Source organism: Filicampus tigris, chromosome 4 (assembly GCF_054856515.1).
Source record: "Filicampus tigris isolate MCC_2025a chromosome 4, RoL_Ftig_1.0, whole genome shotgun sequence".
Classification (NCBI taxonomy): domain Eukaryota; kingdom Metazoa; phylum Chordata; class Actinopteri; order Syngnathiformes; family Syngnathidae; genus Filicampus; species Filicampus tigris.
This window is the reverse complement of record NC_141220.1, coordinates 3,035,487-3,049,503: the sequence shown is the minus strand read 5'-3', so window position 1 is coordinate 3,049,503 and position 14,017 is coordinate 3,035,487. Positions and strand designations below refer to the sequence as shown.

The window sequence follows — 14,017 nt, the reverse complement described above, 5'->3', positions numbered from 1 at the left end:
GGGCCAACAGTAGCCGGTTGGACTAATAAAATGCATTAATTATACTACGTCTGACGACTTGTTCTTGGAAGACGCTACTATAAATTAAATAAATTCGCTGTTGCGCAGCTAGTCTATTTCTGCGAGAATGTAGAATGGTTCATTTGAATCTTGTGATGCATTGAAAAACAGTGTATTTGAAATGTGGATATATGTCTGCAAGTATAATTTGCATTAATTTTTTATTCAAACTAATCCAATTGACATTGAAAAAAAGCCCAGTTGTGAATGACACTATCCCCCACAACTGTCCACTAAAGGAAGTCCAATCCAAATCTGATGTTCTATTTCAAAATAAAAGTCCTCTGAAATATGCACATTTCACTGTCATTAGGCCTGATTTTAAAACCTCATACAAAAAATATCCTTTAGATATTCCCAGACCAATTCTGGAGGACACTGGACAAGCCGAGCTGTCCACCAAAAGTGGTCCCATCCAAATCTGATGTGGCATTTCAAAATAAAAGTCGCCTGAAATATGCACATTTCAAAGTCATCAAGCCTTGCTTTTAAAACTTCATTAAAAAATATCCTTTAGCTATCGTGATACCAGACCGGTTCAGGAGGACACTAGACCACCCCGGCTGTCACCAAAACAAGCCCCATCCAAATCTGATGTGGCATTTCAAAATAAAAGTCGCCTGAAATATGCACATTTCAAAGTCATCAGGCCTTGCTTTTAAATCTTCATTAAAAAATATCCTTTAGCTATCGTGATACCAGACCAATTCTGGAGGGCACTACACCATCCCGGCTGTCACCAAAACAAGTCCCATCCAAATCTGACGTGGCATTTCAGAATAAAAGTCCCCTGAAATGTGCATATTTCACTGTCGTCAGGCCTGATTTTAATAAATGATTAAAAAAATTCATTTAGCTATCATGATACCAGACCAGTCCACTGATAGTGTAGTGGTACACACGCCTGAGTTGTGTGCGGGCAGCGTGGGATCGATTCCCGCTCAGTGACAGTGTCTATGTGTGCCCTGCGACTGGCTGGCGACCAGTTCGGGGTGTAGTCTGCCTTCGCCCATTGACGGCTGGGATAGGCTCCAGCAATTCCCCGCGACCCTGTATAGGATAAGCGGTTTGGAAGATGACATGACATGACATGATACCAGACCAGTTCTGGAGGACACTAAACCACCCTAGCTGCTGACCAAACAGGTCCCATCCACATCTGATGTGGAATTTCAAAATAAAAGTCGCCTGAAGTATGCACATTTCACTGTCATCAGACCTGATTTTAAAACTTCATTGAAAAATATCCTTTAGCTATCATGATACCAGACTAGTTCTGGAGGACACTGGACCACCCCAGCTGTCCACCAAACAGGTCCCTTTCAAATCTGATGTGGCATTTCAAAATAAAAGTCGCCTGAAATATGCACATTTCACTGTCGTCACCCCTGATTTAAAAAAAAAAAAAATCATTAAAAAATATCCTTTAGCTATCGTGATACCAGACCAGTTCTGGAGGGCACTAGACCACCCCAGATGTTCACCAAAAAGGTCCCATCCTAATCTGACGTGGCATTTCAAAATAAAAGACGCCTGAAATATGAACATTTCACTGTCATCAGGCCTGATTTTAAAACTTCATAAAAAAATATCCTTTAGCTATCGTGATACCAGACGAGTTCTGGAGGACACTGGACCACCACGGCTGTCACCAAAACAAGTCCCATCTAAATCTTTTATTTATTCCAAGGGTGAGGACCAAAATGCATGGCGAGGCTGCATTCAGCCATTTTGGTCCTCACCTTTGGAATAGCTTGCCAGAGGACGTCAGGTCTGCAGAGACTGTTGATATTTTTAAGAGGAAGCTCAAGACGCACCTTTTTAGTTTGGCTTTTAACAATTTTTAAATAATTTATCGTTTCTTTTGATTGAAGATTATTTTTTATCTTATTTTACTGATTTTAGTTCTTAGACTATACTACTGTTCTGTCTTTTAGTTTTGTTGCTCTCTGCCGTTGTCAGCATTTAGCTCCAGTGTTTCCTCATGGAGGGGCCTCCGCTTTGAGGGAGGGGTGGCTGCCCTTCCCGCGGGGGCTGTCATCGCGGGGACTCCTTGGGTCTGGGTGGCCGGCGGCCTCTACACTTTGTGTGGGGTCCGCCTGTCTAATCCGGGCTGGGGCCTCTATGGTGGTGGCGCCCCTGTGGCCGTGTGCAGTCATTCCCCTCAGCGCGGAGAGCTCCCCTTGGGTACCCTTTCCTCATGGTTTCTCTGTGCCTTGTCATGTCTTTTTAACACATTTTATCAGGTTGTGCACTTTGTATGGGTGTGTGTGAATGATTGCTGATGTACTAATGGATATCTGTCTTGGGTTTGTTGGGAGGGAGGGCATGAACGGATTTTTTTTATTTTTTATTATCTATTTATTTTTTGTTATATATATTTTTTTAATGTTTTGCTTTGAATGTTTTACAGCAATTTGAGTTGCATTTTTATGTATGAAAAGTGCTATATAAATAAAATGTGATTGATTGATTGATTGATTGACTTGTTGAAACAAGGCATTCTGATTAATATTTCGTTTGTGAAATTTGAGTTAAGCAGAAAAATCTACTCCTTTCTCACAGCTGACCTGTGTTATGAAGCTGAGCCGTAATTGGTCGTTATCTGAGCCCTGAGCAGTTGTGATGTCATTTTCAGTCGACAGAAGTTTTGGAGTCAGTCAGTCCTCTCTCAAACGTCTCCAGTTGATCCAAAATGCTGCTGCCCGTCTACTAACTGGAACTCGGAAGATCGAGCACATAACTACAATTCTGGCCTCCCTTCACTGGCTCCCAGTGCATTTTAGGGTTCAATTTAAGATTTTCCTATCCGTCTATAAATCATTAAATGGCCCCGCCCTGTCGTACTTCTCTGAGCTCCTCCACTCCTACGCACCTTCCCGCAGCCTCGGGTCTGTGGACCAGGCACTGCTCGAGGTGCCAAGGACCAAGTGGAGCCTCAGAGGGGATCGAGCCTTTTCGGCTGCTGGTCCTTCCCTTTGATATGACCTCACATTGGTTGTTAGGCAAGCCCCTCACTGTCCATTTTTAAAGCCCGGTTGAAGACACATTTCTATTCTCTGGCTTTTGATTCAATCTTTCATTTTTGGCTCTTTTCAAGTGTCTATTGTATATAGTGTTTTATGTAAATTTATTGATTCCATTTTGTTGTATTATGGCTATTTTGTTGTTTGTATGTCAAGTGCTTTGTTACAGCCCTAGCTGTTATGAAATGCGCTATATAAATAAAATTGTATTGTATTGTATTATTTAAAATGTTTGGTTGACACCCGGGGTAGTCTCGTGTCCTGCAGATTTGGTCTGGTATCATGATAGCTAAAGGATAATTTTTATTTTAAGTTTTAAAAGAAGGCCTGATGGCAGTGAAATGTGCATAGTTCAAGGGGCTTTTATTTTGAAATGCCACATCAGATTTTGATGGGACTTGTTTTGGTGGACAGCTGTGGTCGTCTCATGTCCTGCAGAACTGCTCTGGTATCACGATAGCTAGACAATATTTTTTAACGAAATTTTAAAATCAGGCCAGACGACAGTGAACGATGCATAGTTCAGGGTTCTTTAAGGGGCTTTTATTTTGAAATACCACATCAGATTTGGATGGACCTGTTTTGGTGGAGAGCTGGGGTGGTATACTGTCCTACAGAATGGCTCTGGTATGACGATAGCTAAAGGAACATTTTTAATCATTTATTAAAATCAGGCCTAATGACAGGGAAATATGCATATTTCAGGGGAATTTTATTTTGAAAATCCACATCAGATTTGGATGGGACCTGTTTTGGCGGACAGCTGGAGTGGTCTTGTGTCCTCCAGAACTGGTCTGGTATCACGATAGCTAAAGGAATTTTTTTAATCACTTATTAAAATCAGGCCTGATGGCAGTGAAATGTGCATAGTTCAAGGGGCTTTTATTTTGAAGTGCCACATCAGATTTCAAGAGGACTTGTTTTGGTGAACAGCTGTGGTCGACTAGTGTCCCCCAGAACTGGTCTGGTATCATGATAGCTAAAGGATAATTTTTAATGAAATTTTAAAATCAGGCCAGCCGACGGTGAAATATGCATATTTCAGAGGAATTTTACTTTGAAATACCACAGCAGATTTGGATTGGACTTGTTTTGGTGACAGCCGGGGTGGTCATGTCCTCCATAACTGGTCTGGTATCACGATAGCTGAAGGATATTTTTCAATGAAATTTTAAAATCAGGCCTGACGACAGTGAAATATGCATATATCAGGCGATCTTTATTTTGAAATGCCACATCAAATTTGGATGGAGATCTGTTTGGTGGACACCCGGGGTAGTCTTGTGTCCTCTAGAACTGGTCTCGTATCACGACAGCTAAAGGATAATTTTTTATGAAGTTTTAAAATAAGGCCTGATGGCAGTGAAATGTGCATAGTTCAAGGGGCTTTTATTTTGAAATGCCACATCAGATTTTGATGGGACTTGTTTTGGTGGACAGCTGTGGTCGTCTTATGTCCTGCAAAACTGCTCTGGTATCACGATAGCTAGACAATATTTTTTAACGAAATTTTAAAATCAGGTCTGACGATAGCGACAGATGCATAGTTCAGTGTTCTTTTATTTTGAAACGCCACATCAGATTTAGATGGACCTGTTTGGTGGACAGCTGGGGTGGTCTAGTGTTCTCCAGAACTGGTCTGGTATCACGATAGCTAAAAGATGATTTTTAATGAATTTTTTAAAATCAGGCCGGGCGACGGTGAAATATGCATATTTCAGGGGACTTTTATTTTGAAATGCCACATCAGCTTTGGATGGGACTTGTTTTTGGTGACAGCCGGGGTTGCCTAATGTCCATGAGAACTGGTCCGGTATCAGGATACCTAAAAGGATCATTTTTAATGAAGTTTGAAAATCAGGACTGATGACAGTGAAATATGCATATTTCAGGCGACTTTTATTTTAAAATGCCACATCAGATTTGGATGGGACCTGTTTGGTGGACACCCGGGGTAGTCTCATGTCCTGCAGATTTGGTCTGGTATCATGACAGCTAAAGGACAATTTTTATCGAAGTTTGAAATTCAGGCCTGATCGCAGTGAAATGAGCATAATTCAGGCGACTTTTATTTTGAATTGCTACATCAGATTTGGATGGGACTTGTTTTGGTGGACAGCTGGGGTGGTCCAGTGTCCTCCAGAACTGGTCTGGTATCACAATAGCTTAAGGATCTTTTTTGATGAAATTTTAAAATCAGGCTTGATGACAGTGAAATGTGCATATTTCAGACGACTTTTATTTTGAAATGCCACATCAGATTTGGATGGGACTTGTTTTGGTGACAGCCGGGATGGTCTAGTGTCATACGGTACTCGTCTGGTATCAGGATAGATAAAGGATCATTTTCAATTATTTGTTTTAAATCAGGCCTGATGACAGTGAAATGTGCATATTTCAGGCGACTTTTATTATGAAATTCCACAGCATATTTGGATAGGACTTGCTTTGGTGGACGGTGGCCTAGTGTAATCCAGAACCCGTCTGGTATCACGATAGCTAAAGGATCTTTTTAATGATTTTTTTTTTAAATCAGGTCTGGTGACAGTGAAACATGCATATTTCTAGGGACTTTTATTTTGAAATGCCACATCAGATTTGGATGGGACTTGTTTTGGTGACAGCCGGGGTGGTCTAGTGTCATACAGAACTGGTATCATGATAGCTAAAAATCATTTTTAATGATTTTTTTTAAAATCAGGCCTGATGACAGTGAAACGTGCATATTTCAGAGGACTTTTACTTTGAAATGCCACAGATTTGGATGGGACCACTTTTGGTGGACAGCTCGGGCTGTCCAGTGTCCTCCAGAAGTGGTCTGGTATCATGATAGCTAAAGGATATTTTCTAATGATTTTTTTTAATCAAGTCTGATGACAGTGCATATGCATATTTAAGGGGACTTTTAGTTTGAAATGCCACATCAGATTTGGATGGGACTTGTTTTGGTGGACAGCTGTGGTCGTCTAGTGTCCACCATAACTGGCCTGTTATTATGATAGCTGAAGGAATATTTTTAATGAATTTTTAAAATCAGGCCTGATGACAGTGAAATGTGCATATTTCAGGGTACTTATTTTGAAATGGAACATCGAATTTGGATGGGACTTCCTTTCGTGGACACCTGGGGAGTCTAGTGTCATTCACGACTGGACTGTTTTTCAATGTCGATTGGATTAGTTTGAATAAAAAATGAAAACAAATGATACTTTCAGACCTATATCCATATTTCAAAATTAATACTCTTTTATTTATTCATTTATTTTTTATTTATTTTTCAATGCATCTCAAGATTCAAATGAACCATTCTGCATTCTCTCAGAAGTTGACTAGCTGCGTTATAACAGAGAGCTCATTTAATATATTGTAGCGTCTTCCAAGAACACGCCATCAGACGTAGTATAATTAACGCATTTTATTAGTCCAATCGGCTACTGTGGGCCGCAGCCGACGCCAGAACAGTTAAGTTAAAAAAGTGTCACGGCTCCCTCTCCTTCGTCCTCCGCTTCTCCTCTCTCGCCCGCACCCGCTTCCATATAACGTGCCGCGCGATGCATTCATTAGCCTCTGAAACAACAACTCGCTCGGCAAAACACTAATTCGACCACAACACAGATAACCCAATTCGTTACAATGTGTATTTCTAACCCGAAGCATTGGCGTCCAGTTCTGCATAATGTTGTGCTTTTATTCTGAATGGTGGCTTTCGCCGCTCGTCAGCGACCTATTACCGTAAAGCCTGATACAAAGGAAATTGTGGGCGGCTGGCTTGACTTCATTTTTTCGAGTAGAGGCTGGCTTGACCACAGTCTCGGACTCCCCGCCCCCTGACAACCAAGACAGCCAGTCAAGATGATCATCAGACGACCACTAAAAAAAGTCCATTGAGGAGGTCGCGCTTATTACTTATCCGTATCGCGGCATCAATTTACCCGAGTTGTGCAATTTGGAGATGGGAACCACATGTCCGATGCAGAGGGGTCTGTTCCCGTAGGGGTCCCGCACGGCGTAAATGACGTCTTTGAACATCACCAACAGCGAGTACGACGTCGGCGTCTCTGTCATCAGATTTTTAATCCTACAATACGATTGGAAGACTATTTCAAATCGCTGGCAGAATAAATATCACATATTTACACGAGGACACAAACCTGGCGACCCAGTTGGATGCGCCCAGCTCTTTTCCGGGGGCAGAGAAAAGGCCACCAGTTGTGTGATGAGCTCACTGTCCGACCTAGTGGACAGGCCTACGCTGTGACGCATCACCTGCACGTGCGCATAAACATGCTGGTTTATTACCTGCGCTAAAGACCATCAAATTCAGCAAGAACTATAAGGTACACACAAGTGCAACGCGCCGAATGCTTGAACATTGTATTGATTGTAGTGATTGTAGTAGGAGTGTGCACTTGATGACAAAGCCCATTCATTTTCAATGTAAAATATACTGTTAAGACCTTTGAATGAATGGACAGATTTATTAAGCTGTTGGCCGATAAATTGATCTATACTATTGAGGTAAATGTGAAACAACAATTTATATACCTTTCATTAGAGTCTATTATGTGTCCGCACCAGCACTCAAAACTAATTTAGATTAAACAGGGAGTTTATGTAGTTTGCGAGTTGCAGACGCTCGAGCACTGAGACGCATCGAGGTGCACGCGATCGATCTTGGCAATATGAGTAACTGATATTTTAGTTTTGCACTGTGGTGTATTGGACGTTGTGGATATTTATAACTAGTGTCAAAAGTGTTAAAAATGTGTAACATATCGTCTTTATTTCAACAAACTGTTTAATTTTATTTTAATCACAAAACGTGTTCAAAATAATCATTACCAACTACGATTAACTACATTACCCATAGTGCGTAGCGCCACTGGTTCATGCGCACATCCTATCCCCGCTGCCAGTCACCGGTAACCAAAAAAATGCGCTGCCCACAAAATCGCTTCCACACAGACTTCAACAAAGACACTGCAGTTGATGTAGCAGTTACAACGTCCAATACACCACAGTCCAAAAATAAAATATCAGTTACTCATATTGCCACGATCGATCGCGTGCGCCTCGATGAGTCTCCGTGCTCGAGCGTCCGCGACTTGCAAACTACATAAACTCCACGTTTAATCTCAATTAGTTTTGAGTGCTGGTGCGGACACATAATAATAGACGCTAATGAAAGGTATATAAATAACAAAAATGGCATGAGAATCTGTGTTAGTAGATGACCACATACCAATGGGGCGTGTGCTCCTGATTGACGGTTGAGATATGACAAATGACAGTCAGCTGGTATTTGTAGCCTTTACACTGCGCATGCGTACACAACGCCGCGGACATTCACAGACCCGAATAAAAAAGGAATAATAAATAAATGAAGTGTAAGCATGAGAAACTAAGACATCATTGTTTCACATTTACCTCAATATCATATATCAATGTATCGGCCAACAGCTTAATAAATCTGTCTGTTAATTCAAAAGTCTTAACACCTCCCTCATTTGCCGACTGATCAATGATCCAAGGAGGGCACAATATATATAATGGTAACTAAAATCAGTAAGTCTCAATTGTATTCCAAACTTCATTGTGAATCGTGAAGAGCTAACCTAAGGAGGTAGGCTCCACCACCTTTCCTCCTACTGAGTGTAGGTTTGCCCTTGAAACACTCAGTTGCCTCCCAGGGTTACCCACTAACTAAATCGAAGATTTCAGAAAGTCACAAAGTCTTTGGGTACCCATGGTGAGGACTTATCTTACCTCCTATTGGTCTTTTGGACCTTTTGTTGGTCCTCAATAGGAAGCAAAATCACCAACCTCCGCACATCCCTGCGAACAATGATGGTCGAAGGTATGGAAGATTCCTCTCTCTGGGCGTTGGATGCAAGGGCAGCAGGAAGGCCCACACAAGTCTTAATGTCCGCATCCCGGACAACTCCTTTCTTGTCTGAATAGCTCGTGACAACTCGTCCGAGCCGGAATTGTCCTCTCAGGGCGTTTTAGTCCGCGATCAGACTATGTCTCCAACCTTGATGTTCCTCTCCGTTCTGTGCCACTTGTGTCGGATGAACAAATTTGGTCCTGCAAGTTCACTCCACTTTGCCCAGAATTTGTCAATTCCAGTTTGGACAGCCCTCAGCCTCCGCCAGGAGCTAGTTTCTATGTCGATCCCATGCATGTCTCCTCCCTGTCCAGTACGGTCAAGAATAAGAGAGTTGGTGGTTATGTACTCCACTACGTCCTCTTGCTCTTGTGCTCTGGCATCGATAGGTCGCTCATTGGTCAAATTGGCTGCCGAGTATAAAAGGGTCTGGAACACCCCCCAGATATAGCAACCAGCCAAGGGAGTTAAGAGCTCTCTTAATGAGCTTAACAGCTGCCTCTGCTGCGCCATTCCTATGCGGGGAGTCTGCAGAGTGGAAATCCCACTGCCACTCTGTTCCATTTTTGGCAGCCGTGTCTTCAACTGGTGCTCTGAGAAAACAGGCCAGGTGACGATATAGCTCTCTGAGAGCAGGTCTGGCACCCAAGAAGTTCGTGCCTCTATCAGACCATAACTTTTTGGGGTGCCCCCTCAGAGCAGTGAACCGGGAATATGCTTAAAGAAAACTCTCAGAAGACTGGTCATCGACAAGATCTACATGGACAGCTCTGGAAACCATGCAACAATATACGATTCCCCAGACCTTTTTCTTGGATCTCTTCTTGACGGTATCTCGCACTTCAAAGGGGCCAAAGAGGTCCAGCGTATTATATTCAAAAAGGTTCGCTCTATTGGTGCGCTCCTGAGGAAGTGCACTCATCACTTGCTGGCACAGTCGAGCTCTTTGCTTCTTGCAAGTGACGCAATCATTGATCACCTTCTTGAAAACCCTACGACCCTGTCCCACCCAGGCCTTTCTTCTAGTATGCAGCAGTGTAGCAGCAACACCTTTATGATTTGACTCATGAGCTTCTTGAGCAAGCAAGGTCGCCAGCCATGACTTGAACGGAATTAACGGGACAGCTGTGCCATCTTCAGTCCAAGATTGGACTCTAGCACCACAAAGTAAAAGTCCATTGTTTCTATCTTTGACCACCACGCCTCCGGCTTTGAAGATCTTTTCAACTCCTTTGGTGATCCTCTCCAGTGACTTGATGTTGTTATGTGATGTTAAGATGTCGTCCACATAACTGTCTTCTACCAAAACTCTGCGCTCTCAACCATAGCTGCAAACTGGGGCAGGTTGGCTGTTTCTCTCATTGCAACCTGATTAATACAACCGGCGGGTTTATCACCCGTTAACTCTGACAACTGCGAAGACCTCAATTTCATCTTCTGGGTTGTCTCTCCAGAGGAAACGATGGACGTGCACTTCTGAGTTGTACATTTTTTTCACATCGCCCAGGGCTGCATGCAATCCAGTACTGAATCTCAAAAGCACACCTCTGATCTGATTTAAGACAGCCGGACCCTTGTGTAGAAGGTCATTTAAACGCACTCCCAAGAATTCTTGGCTACTGTTCCAAACAATTCTCACGGGAGTTGTAGTGGAGTGAGGATTTGGAGCAACTAAATGGTTTATATACCACTTTGGCCCTTTCCAGTTGTCAATCTCACCTTTGTTGAGTTTAATAGCAGCTCCTCTGGAGATCATATCATGGATTTGTTCACTGTATGCCGTCTTCCACTCCGGTTCCTTCTCGAGGCGTTTCTCCATGTTTTGAAAGGTTGCCTCTACTGCATGTTGGTTGTCTGGTAGCATTGCAGGGTCTGCTTTCCATGGGTAAGATGCGTCCCAATGAGGGGATTCACTATGTTTATCGGATTACACATAGGTGAGGCATTTCTTAATTTTCTCCAAGTCTCTCTTTTCTCCCAGGGTCATTTTTTTATCTCCAGGGGGGCATCTACCTTATTTACAGCCACCACATTGGGGATCACAGGCAGCGATCGCTGTCCCACTCGAACCATTCTACGATTTCTTTGTTAGTAGCTGCCGTAACTCTGAGGATAGTTTCCCCTCCTAGGCTGACTTCACTAAGTCCGGCCGGGTCAACAAGAATCCCTTTGTATTCTTTTGAAGGTGTTCTCATTGACCGTGCATAGTGGATGTCAGACTTGTGCACTGCTACATTGACCTCTTCAAAGAGATCAGGATGGGTTCCACCGACAGTCTTTCCCAGGGGACCATCCGAAAGGACGAGGTCTCCCACTACAATGGTTGGCTATGGGACCAGGCGAACTTCCTTGTGACTAACCAATAGGTTAATCGGTTTGGGGCGGACTAATTCCTTCTGTGCAACAGTCGGGAAGAATCTTTGGTGTTACCGCGTGGTTGACTCTTGCGATATTCTGTAAACCATAACAGAGAATTTTGTGCTCAGTTACAGTCCCCTTTGGAGTTCTTACTCGAAGTCGGAGAGTATAACTTTCGGTAAGGACAGTCTTCTCCATCCCTCCAACTCCCTGTACGATAAATTTAATATCCTCATTTAGTTTGAGACGTTTAGCAGCATCATAGGAGACATAGTTGGTATCAGAATCAAGGTCAATCATTGTACCAACTACCTGGCCTGAGTTTGTTGTCACTTCTAGTAGCAACATTATGACAGAGTAGTGCTACTAGAAACTTTTGTTGAGACCTTGTTTGAAAATGCCTCCTTGAACTCAGCATTCAACTCTGGAGTCAGTTTGAGTTTTGCAAGGAACTCCTCTTGTTTGTCGGTCAGTGCGACTCCCCGTCTTCCCATTTTTGATTCACTCTGTTCTCTGCTCTTGCTTTCTCTCTTGGTCTGTGGCTTGGGACATAGTAAGTATCTGTGGTCTGAGAAACCTTCTTTCTTACATTTATCCTTTGACCACAGATATTTTTGGGTGCAAATGCCATCTTCGCCATGGAAAGCACTTGAAGCATACTCCTGCTTTTCTGGGCTGAGCCTGCTTCCCTGTCAAAGGGAGCCTTTTGAAGACTCTGCAGGTAAACAGCCTCCCTGCATGTTCGTCGTCTTCACATACAGTGCATGAGCTCAGTTGAGGACTACCTTTTACACTATTTCCGGATGTGGCTTTTGTATATGTAACCCAGGGTTTGTTAAGACTATTGTTTTGTTCTTATTTTCTGTAAATTTGATGTTTTTTTTTATGAGCGATACTGCCCCGTTTATTGTTAGTGTATTTTTATTCTGCTGTAATTTCTTAGAATATCACCCGAATGGTTCGCTTTTATTTATTTTTTCTAAAAAATGTACCATTTACTTGTCATCTTTTCAAAAAAAAATTTTTTTTTCTGTTCCAACCGTGCCCGCCTGCGCAAACTACATTGACTCCAACACAAACGCGCCGCCAGAAACACATCATCCGCTTTTGGAGTGAACGTAGCATACCAAGACAGCAATAATATACCCCGACGGTGAGTCCCCTGGCGTATCCTTCACATCACCCATCAACCACCGTTATAGTCGGCCACAGCACCATTAGAAGCACTCACTATCCCGGCAGTATCACCCGCTGATTTCCCGGAGCCAAAGTCATGGACATATTTGACATCCTGGCCACTGTTCTTGACTCTCTTCCATCCTCCCTAACCCAGCTCATTTTTTTTACGTGGGGACTAACGAGACTGTATTTCGACAGTCAGAACAGACAAAGAGAGACTTACATGCCCTCTTTGCTCTGCTAAACACCTGTGGTCTGTCGGTTTGGGTGAGCGGTATTTTGCCGACGCTGTCGCACAGGGTCGAGCGCTTCAGCCGCCTTTTAAGCCTTAACACATGGCTACTACGCACTTGTGACCACCTTGACTCAGCTTTTATTGACAATTTTAACCTGTTCTGGAATCGTCAGTCTTTCTACCAGCCAGACGGTGTTCATCCGAACTCTTTAGGCAGCTCTATTTTAGCAGCTAATATCCACCATACTGTTATTAACTAGGGGTGGGCGAATCGATCCAAATATCGATATTATCGATACAAAGCAAGTTCTTGGATCGGATCAATACTATTGTCCTGGTATCGATACTTCGCTCATCCACCAATTTCCTCAAAGCGCCGCTTCTCTGCGCAAATAGCTGCTACTCTCTCTCAGGCACACTTTTCGCCCCTCCCTGGCAGAGAGGGCGACGGGAGAGTGAGAGAGCGGCCGGAACCTAAAGCAATGGCAGAGCCAAACAAGAAGCGGAGGCTAGCGCGGTGTGGACTTTTTTTACAACAACAGAAAAGGACAGTACCAAGTGTGATTGCTGCTTTTTTTGGTTTGACTCTCTTGACTTTTGTTCTGATACAGTTGTTGTAGTAGAAGTATTTTAATTTTTGATACTGTTAAAGTTTACATTGTAGTTATTTAAAAAAAAATAAAACACATATATATACATATATATGCATACATATATATACATATATATGCATACATATATATACATATATATATATATATATATATATATATATATATATATATATATATATATATATATATATATATATATATATATATATATATATAATATACAAACTCAACGGGGATCATAACATTTCCAAGCAAAAAGTATCGGTATCGGTTCGGTATTGGCCGATACTACCCTGTATTTACTTGGCATCGGATCGATACCAAAATTCCCAGTATAGCCCACCCCTATTACTAACTCCACTGCCAGCTCACTCTTGTTTAATAACTACCCAGCACGTGTTCATGCTTCTTCACACTGCAATGACAATCTCACTACACCCGCTTACAGGCCAATTTCAGCTGCTCGCAGCACCACCTTCCTCACTGGCTCTCCCTGCAGGCCCCCATTATCATCACCACCACCGGTCAGGTTCTCCATTCAACCATCACTGGCAGACGCTTCCCTCGCACACACAAACAACGTCGTCTTAATCATGGAAATCTCGTTTATTTTAGCAATTCTCATCCGTGCCACCGTGAGTGCACGTCCATCACAAAA

The 14,017-nt window shown here is 42.7% G+C and overlaps 1 long non-coding RNA gene across 2 annotated transcripts; it reads right to left on the bottom strand.

Annotated features, from left to right (window-relative positions):
• Positions 1–6,788: 6,788 nt before the first annotated feature.
• Positions 6,789–9,163, bottom strand: LOC147148113 (uncharacterized). Of its 2 annotated transcripts, none has more exons than XR_015086600.1 (4): positions 8,910–9,163; positions 7,238–7,352; positions 7,019–7,164; positions 6,789–6,913 (listed from the first exon to the last, which is right to left on the bottom strand). It is a non-coding gene; the product is annotated as an uncharacterized LOC147148113 (long non-coding RNA). The 2 variants fall into 2 exon arrangements; XR_015086599.1 differs by lacking the exon at positions 8,910–9,163 and adding an exon at positions 8,329–8,381.
• Between the last annotated feature and the right edge of the window lie 4,854 nt (positions 9,164–14,017).